Consider the following 9,214-nt stretch of genomic DNA (forward strand, 5'->3'; position numbering starts at 1 on the left):
GCACACCAAGTCCACTACAAGACTCTGGAAGCCCCCCCCCCCCCCCCCCCAACCAGATGCTGGGCTGTGTAGGTTGAAGGAATGTAATGCGTCCTCCTTCTGCTACTTCCTTTTTTGCCAAACTTCTAAACGACACGTTGCTGCCTCATTCACCACCTCCACACACCCACACCAGCGTGGCTTTATGTTTTCAAGTCTGCAAGTCTTTTAGGGAGGCAAGATAAAGTTTGAGAAATTTGAATGGAACAGTGTAAATGATCCGTCACTGCCTTCAGCATATTGCACTCGGGCATGCCAGTGCATCTGCAGGCAGGCACCTGGCCATGATATCCCGCAGTGGCGCGAGGGAAAAGAAAAGTTTCCTTCAAGCCGGATTTGAACCAGCGACCTAAGGATCGCCTTATTAACAACTACAGTCCTCTGCTCTACCAACTGAGCTATCGAAGGTGCTATGCTAAGGGGTTGGACTGAAAACTGACAAGTGCGTTTAGGACAGACTCTCATGCACTCCTATGATTGTAGAGCGAGTACATCCGGCAAAAGCCTAGCCCTAGCCCCTGAACTTAATCCTATCTCCTTCCTTTCAGACGTAGCTGAAAACGGTGGCCCTGGTGGTCTAGTGGCTAGGATTCGGCGCTCTCACCGCTGCGGCCGGGTTCGGTTCCCGGTCAGGGAAGTGTGTGAGTAGTATATATCCTACACCTTCTGTCAAACACCTCTGTGAATGATTTATGACCCCTTGATTTATGACCCCTGATTTATGACCCAGGTGACAGGTCAGTACAGGATGTCCTTATATGGGCTTCCCCTCACACCTACACCCCACCCCCTGACACCCTCACACCCCCCAACATGTTTGGGGTGGGTTGTGCTTGCATGTGTTATTTAAAATGACCCTGGTGGATTTCTATGGCTAAACGCTTTTTAAAATGTTTACAGTGTGTGTAAATCAGTCTCTTTTAAGAGAATCTGCAGTTACACCAACTATTAGTTCTGAAACCAACGTTGCTTTTGCGCCAAGGAAGAAACGGCGTGGTAAAGCATTTGGTAGCAGCCCTCGCGAATATTTTAGGGATGTTAAAATTAACCTGTTTGATTCTCGGGCTTATGACGTTTGTGGGATGGTCAAAAGTGGATCAACGCCTTCCAGTGATGTCTGTTAAAAGAAACATAAGCCGACACTGAAACCACACGAAGTCAAGACACGAACAACACGCAAGCCATCATGTTTGAGGACATTCTTCCAGCAGACCATCCCGACACCCGTGGACCTATGTGGTGTGAAAATTATCGACTGTCGGACATTGAATATACGCCGATTGACACGGGTCATGGGCTTGTAAACTACAGCTATGGTGAATCGACGGCGGTTGCCAAAGCGGTATCAGACAACAGTTTGTTGGGTCAATATGGTGATGATCTCAGTTGTGTGGACATTGCGAACCCGCATGTTTTTCGACAAGACCCGGTGGATGATTTGGCAACGTTGATGGCTAGACAACTGACAATCGCTGAAGCTCCTGAAGACAACGCTATATCTGCTCCGATTGATGTGGTGGACGGGCAAGTAAGCTCTACGGCGCTAAAACTGATAAAGTCCACTGTCGTTGTAATCCTACAACACATCATAAACAACAAGCTGAAGGAAACATGTCTTGGTTGTGAAGTGGATCACCCTAGTCAACTTCGACATTCGTGTCTGTTTGAACCTGATATCTTCTTTTTTGAAAAATACTATAAAGATATAGCAAGGACATTGTTCACGCTCGCCTTAAAACATGCCATAGCTGGGCTTCTAAAGTGTTTTGGAATAGAACTACCCCTTCTAAAAATTCAAGGATGTGTTGAAACAGTCGTCTGTGAATTACAATGCGAGCCGTACATTGTGGAAAAGCTGCAGGAACTAAGAGAAAGTCTGATTGATCAAACCTCTGAACAGTTTGTCAGCGATGCCGTTGACTGTTGGGAAGGTGATTCAAAGACTTGCAGAGCTGTTTAAGTGAAAATGGGTATAGTTTGCGGACACCAAAGTCTGTCAAAGCGTGTGCTGAAACACCGTGTGAACTGCGAATTGACACGTTTGTTGTATAAATGTATTGACGATAGTGTGGATGATTTTACACTCATTAATAGTGTGTATGATGTCAATGTTAAACGTTTACAAAATTTCAAGAACCAAATGAATATTGTTAAATCAACATCGCATGATTGGTGTCATTTGACACAGTTGTAGCGTAGTAAGGTACACCACAAATACATATACATATAATTTTATAATTTTTTTTATAGCCTTGACTTTATTCAAACTCCTTCAACCTCTGATATTTGACTTAATGAAATTAATTAAGATTTATAATTGGTTTAAGCAATTAGAACATTAATAATTAGTTTGAGAATGAATAATAATCATGCTAAATGAGTTCTTCCGGATTTTCAGAAATTCTAATGAACAAACTGCACACACTGTGATTTCAAATAATGAGAGTTTTATTAATAAAGAGAAGTATTTAATTAACATAGCACAACCTTGTAATCTCACTGTGTCCGGCAGGGGGAACTGATTCAAGCTTAAAGGTGAGCTAGGCTTTCCTAATTTGGGACTGAAGTTACTAGCTAAGGTTTAGTTAATACAAAATTTATCAAGAACTTAATTCGGTTTCAGCTCTGGAAATGCATAAGTTTAGCTTACTTTTTCGTCGATTTTCACCACCCGTTTGGATGCAGAGGCTCTTTGAAGTCCTAGGAATGGAGGCGTCTCACTTAGTCTCGCGGTTCTTACCGCCGAAGTATCCAGGCTGGTTTAGCGTGGAGGTTTTTCTTCGTTGATTGAGTTGTCTCGGGCGTACCCGGAGTGTGATGACGCAGGCGGCAGGATCCTCTCTTCGGCCTTCGGTCCGGAGTGGGAGAGTCCAAAATATGGACGTTTTGGACGAGCGGTTCGCTAGTTATGGCAGCTCCAGAACTGAAACCGCTTCAATAAACTCACTTATTCTAAGACTTCTGATGTATCGGCAGTGTTTCCTTACTCTGGCCACGAATAAGTTCACCTGCTTCGATCAGTTGTGAGATTAAACTTAGATTGGGTTATAAGCATAAACAAGATTAAAAGAAAAGAAAGATATTCAAATTACTCGACGTATTAGTAAAACTTCATACTCTTAGCTAATTTCGAGACGTCTCTCGTAAGCTTTTGAAGTCTGAGAGGTTTTTCTTTTGTTTCGTTGTCGGCGTGGAAGAGACAGCGTTTCTTTGTCGTTCAAGGTTTCTCGTCGGCGTCCTCTCTTTCCACTTTCTTTCGTGGTCCGTTACTTCTGTAGAGTCCTCGCGACTCTTCAAAACTTCGAACTGGATGTGAGCAGTCGAGCTGCTATTTTCAAGGCTGGCGCGGTCACGCCCTAATGGGAGGCGTCCTCTTTCTGATTGGACGCGAGTTCAGTCTCACGTGACTCTCGCTAGGGGGAGAGAGTCGAAGGGAGTTTGAATCATTGATTCTCACATAAAGAATATGAATTTCTCATATCAAAATTCTTATACCCGCTATCAACATATAACAATGAGTACATTGTACTATTAACATCAGACAGTTACATAAGGTTTCATCTTTACGTCCCATTTATGATGCTATGCTGGGAAAGTATATTAGTTCGTTTAATCCTATTCAGAGGTAGGATTTCTCTTCATGATAGAAAACAGTCCACAATATACACATTTCATTAGGAGGTAGGCATTCATCTGAGGGTACAGAAAGTGACATCAATACATAGGTTTAATACACAAATAATCAGAGTTTGATTATTTTCCGCTATTTTTTTCCAGCGACTCCGAGCGAGGCGTAGTTTCGCCAGTGTCCATTTAGTGTCGCTGTTGATCCGTGCTTCGGCTGGTGATTCACGGGAGTTCACTCGAGGTCACTTTGGTTTGAACATTTGTTGATCTCCGTGAAAGATAAGGATTAGACATTTAGGTGCCATTGTCATAAAAACGGGCCGTAAAAGCTCTCTTCTTTGTTTGAGGTTCCTGTCTCTTTAAGTTAGTTATCTCGACAGTTCCTGTTAGTTAAAAGAGAGAAGGGGGGTGTTGGGGCCATGTGTTACTTAAAAGGGTTCTTTTGATGTTTTCAGCTTATGTGTGTGCGTGTGTGTGGGGCTTTGACCCCCGCGGGCACAGACAGTCCTCTGGAATGTGACTTGGTCGCAGAGGAAAGGTCCTATTCAGACTGGAAAAGTTTTAATCCAAAACTTTTCATTTCTTCATTTCGATCTGGTATTCATATTTGGTCCATACTCCACTACATTCCCCCCTTTCTTTTCAGTTTTATGGTTCGTCAGGGACCACGGAGCTGAAAAGAACTTTTGCTGTGGAGGAAGGTGAGGTCAGCAAGCATATTCAAACACATTTCCAGAGCTGATGTATTCCTATTAGTGTATGGGTGTATATGGAATGTGTATGTTTGCGTGCTGAAGGGATCCTAATTATTTAGGGGCAGGTCTTGTTCAAACGCAACCTCGAGAGCTGATTCTTCGACATGGCCTTCGGCTTCATATCTAAAACTTGGGGGTTCACCTCTCTGGGCTCTCTTATGTCTAACGAATTTGACCATTTTATTAGACCAAGTTTCTAATCTGCTCTGGAGGGCTCGAGTGCGTTTGAAATAGAACCAAGCTATACCAAAAGTCAAAAGATATCCTAATCCTACCAGGGTAACTAGTAAGGTGTCCGGGGTGGACCATGCATAGGTGACAGGCTGAACTGGCCATAGGGGTTGAGACGATAGTTCTCTAAGAGTGTTATCTATGGGGGTTAGGTCAATGACTTGGGTTCCCTCATATTCTAGGTGAGTTAGGGTTTTAGTATCTAGCTCGATGGTGTGTTTGGAGAAGAACTCTGAGATTTCTATGTCGCTCTCATATTGGTCAGGGTTTAGGTGATACAGGGCCAGGTCTCCTACATGTAAGATTGCGTTTACGGGGACGTCTACCCAGAAGGTTTGGCTAGGAAGGAGTACCCTTTCTGAGGTGTCATGTTGATCATAGGTTAGTAGGGCCTCTCTAAAGGGGGTGTTAACCAACCAACGATTTCCAACAATTTCAGCTTGAGTACTGGTTACCAAACGTCGGGGCGTGACGACTACCGGGCATTGAGTATTACTCATCATAGGCTTAAGGCCACAGATCCCATTTGCGCTGTCACGAATGAAAGGTTTGCTAGGGCACAAGTAGTGAATGTCTTTAGTGAGTGTGCACATAAGCAAATTGGGTACCAGATATAGGTCAGGGTTATCGTCTTGGTATGCTACAAGAGATGTTGTTTTCACACGAACGTAGGCAGAATCTTGCCAGAAACCAACGTTGACAACATCTTTCAAACGGTATATGTTTTCAGGCGCCATTATGGGAAGGTTAATAATGAATGCTAATTCTCGGTCTTGAGGATTAACATAAATTGGGATGGCGCTACCTAAGGTATAGGCTAGGTGGGCCTGGAGATCAGTAACTACTTCTCGAGTTGCTGTGGATAAAATCTCCTGTACTAAGGATAGGGGCACCAGGTAGGGAGGGATTCTCCCCATGGCTAGGCTATCTACAGAGGAGCTGATTTCTTGTAGCATATCAGACAATAACATATTCACAAGCTGGATGTGGGCAAGGTCAAGTTGTACTACTGAAAGCATGGAGTTAACCGTCTGGAGCGTTTTGTTCAAAGCGACACTGTGAGCGTTGAGCACTACGACGGTGCCACGTAGGGTTTGCCCAATGGTTTGCAGGTGCTGCTGCTGTTTGTCTAATTGGGTTTTAATGTTCGGAATTTCCGCTTGCAATTCCCCTACTTGACGTTTAACAGTGGCTACATTGACGGCATTGACGGCGGACGTTCCGAGACTCAGTAGTGATCCCACAGTTGCAGCTGTCATTAGTAATCCGCCTATGAAGCGTTTAGGTCGTTTATTAAAACCATTTAGTTCTGATTGCGTTACGGTAAACTTTTGTAGCTGGCGGAGCATGTGAGTTACGTCGGCTTCAGCATGGCTGATAGCTTCCTCAGTCCATCTAACTCCATTCCGGCCAGTCTGCAGAGTGGTTATCGGTAGGTTTTTGCTACACGCTTCGGCGGGATTCAACCGTACAAATACTCTCTGGGTATGGAGGCGGCAATTAGTGATTAGCAGTCCCGGCTGGTCTTTCAGTATTATTCCTGAGTCAGGACCTGGTTCGATCACTTCAGGGAGCACGGCGGTTCCTAGGGAGCCGACGATCAGGAGAATGAGCAGCGGGGCCATCCTACCGGAAGAGATGCTCATGGTTAGATTTAGGGTATTTACGGCGAGTCGTTTAGACAAATTATAAAATTTTCACGATACCCTCCTTTTGATAAAATTTTCCTAGGGTAAACACTTTATAATAATTGACGATGAGGGACTAGGGTCTTGCACCCTGAGCGTCCTCAGTCTGGTTAGAAGCTCGTTGCCTGCTAAAGAGTGAGAGAAAAAGGGAAAAGGGATAGGAGAACTAAGGTGTGAGTAGAAGGTTATAGTTGTTTGTTAACTAACACCCTTCCTGCCTTTGGTTCTGTCGTTTATGATCTAACACAAGCGTTAGTATCCCCTACAAGTCCCATGGGGGTTGTGTGTGGTCGGATTTGGTTGCGGTGGACCCATTTGAATTCGGTACTGCCCCGAGCTTTGTTTATTTTGATCCTGTACACAACGGGGGACAGTTTGTCTGTTATCTTATAGGGACCGGACCATCGGGGTAGGAATTTGCGGGCCAAATTCCCCCCTGTTTTTCGTGACCTTCCAACAGGTTGGACAAAGATGTAGTACCATACTTTGTCCCCTATTTGGAGTTCATCGTGGGATGCTTTGTGATCGTAGTACGCTTTGCGACCTTCTGCACTTCTTTCCAGTTTCTGTTGGGCAAAGGCGAAAGTAGCTTTGAGGTGTTTCTGCAGGTCTTCCATATACTGATGAGTGGTGTAGGCTACGGCTATGCTAGCTTCACCTGGCTGATATAACAGATGTAGAGGCAGAGTCATTTGTCTCCCTGTCATCAACTCAAAGGGTGAGACCCCGACCGCGTCGTGTGGGGTCGCCCGTATGGCCATCAGTACGAGGGGGAGTTTGACATCCCAGTCTCGTTGGTTTGCTGCTACGTACTTTTTCAGTATGCTAACAACAGTTCGGTTGGCTCGTTCTACCTGACCTGAGCTTTGAGGATGGTAGCTAATGTGAAGGCTGGCTTTTACTCCTAAGAGTTGCCAGAGCTGCTGCATGACCTCGGCTGTGAAATGTGTCCCTCTGTCAGAGTCGACACGGCTGGGTAGGCCAAACCGTGAGAAGACATGGTTCATCAGTAAGTATGCAGTGGTTAGCGCTGTGTCATTCGGTGCGGGGAGGCATTCTACCCATTTAGTGAATGCACACGTGACTGTGAGCAAGTACTTGTTACCTCTTACTGTTCGAGTGAGTGGTCCAACCCAGTCTATCTGGAGGTTTGACCAAGGGAAGGATAATCCCTTCTTTTGCAAGGGGGCTCTATGAAGAGGATTTGAGGGTTGAAATTGGCAACATACCAGACAGCCTTTAATATAGTCAGCCACATCTTTTACCATGTGGGGCCAATATGCCACCTGCCTGAGCGCATGGTGTGTTGCTTTGACCCCTTTGTGTCCCGCAGATGGGGAGTCATGGGCGTGCATCAGCATCACCCCCCTGTGGCACTGAGGAACCACGAACGTAGGTGAAGTGTGCGACTCAGTGGCATGAACTAGCAAGCCTTTGACGACTTGGAGGGATGCTCTGGCGCCGTATAGGTCTTTAAGGCCTGGTATGGTGTCAAGATCTTGTGCTGCGATGGGATTAGTAGATGGGTCAGAGATGTGGCTAAGCACTTTAGAAATGGATGGGTCTCGAGCTTGGAGAGCAACTAAGTCAGCGTCCGAAAAAGCAGGGTTAATAGAGACAATGGTAGTTTTGGCATTGTCAGGCGACGCCTTCGTTACTGTTCGAGACCGTGTGACAGCTAGGACTTCGATGTCGGGTGGGTTTGGAAAAAGGGAGGGATCGAATGTCCACGATGTGCCTTCGCGGGCCCCTTGTTTGGCTAAGCTATCTGCTTGATCATTGAATTCTTTGTCATCTCCCGGGACTCGGGAGTGACCCTTCACTTTCTTCCAGTAGATCTGCAGGTCATGTGTGTCTACCAAGTGTTCGCATGCCGCGAAGAGCTCTTTGTGTTTAACTGGCTTTTTGTTTGACGTGGTGTAATTGTTGGTTTTCCACAGTCTCAAGTGGCATGTGAAGCTTAGGCGCGCGTAGTTGGAGTCTGTGCAGATCACCAACGTTTTTACGCTTTTCTGGACTGCAGACTGGATTGTGATGAGAATTCCTGCTATTTCAGCATATTGGGAGGACTGAGCACCCAATTTGAAACTTAGGGGTTCGTGAGGCCATCCGTTTATTCCGATAATACCCACCCCTGCCATCAGGGTGTGTTCTCGGCCGAACGAACAACCATCTACATACGCAGTGACAAGGTCTTTGCATGTGTTAGGATCGAAATAGTGGTGGTTAGCCACGGTAGGTAAGAGGGTTTCTAGAGTTTGTGGCACTTGGGAAGGCATGTCTCCTTCGCATCGCCTGCAGGAAGCAAGGCCTGTGCCTAGGGGGCTCTTGTAGTTTTGCGCGTAACGCACCTCTAAGTCAAAGCTTTGGAGAGCCATTAGCCATGATGCTACTCGAGCGTTAGTTACTACACCCTCTCGAATTCGTTGGCTGTTTAGGAAAGTGACTGGTTGATGATGAGTTTCAACAATCACCTTCTGACCACCTAGGTAGTTGGAGAAATGTTTGACTGCCCACACTGTTGCTAGTAGTGCTTTTTCGCAGTCACTGTATTTGTTTTCGGCAGCCAGCATAGTTTTACTAGCATAGGCTATGACACGTTTGTCTCTGTCGTGTAATTGATACAGACCGGAGCTGAGACAGTGGTTCGAGAACCCTACTTCTAGGTAGAATTCTTTGCTACTGTCAGGATAGGCAAGGCATGGAGCCGTGCACAGTTTCGATTTTAGTGCCTGCATGGCGTGTTCCTGGGCTTCGCCCCAGGTGAACGGAGTGTCCTTTTTCAGGAGGTCATAAAGTGGACGAGCTAGGTCCGCGTAGTTCTCTATGAATTGTCGTGAGTAGTTGCATACTCCTAAGAAACTGCGGAGTTCC

The 9,214-nt window shown here is 45.7% G+C and overlaps 1 non-coding gene across 1 annotated transcript; it reads right to left on the minus strand.

The window, feature by feature from the left end:
* Positions 1–360: 360 nt before the first annotated feature.
* trnay-gua (transfer RNA tyrosine (anticodon GUA)) lies at positions 361–447 on the minus strand. Its single transcript is given in 2 exon segments — positions 361–396; positions 411–447. It is a non-coding gene; the product is annotated as a tRNA-Tyr (tRNA).
* Between the last annotated feature and the right edge of the window lie 8,767 nt (positions 448–9,214).

The sequence above is a fragment of the Hoplias malabaricus genome, chromosome 8 (assembly GCF_029633855.1).
Source record: "Hoplias malabaricus isolate fHopMal1 chromosome 8, fHopMal1.hap1, whole genome shotgun sequence".
Lineage (NCBI taxonomy): Eukaryota > Metazoa > Chordata > Actinopteri > Characiformes > Erythrinidae > Hoplias > Hoplias malabaricus.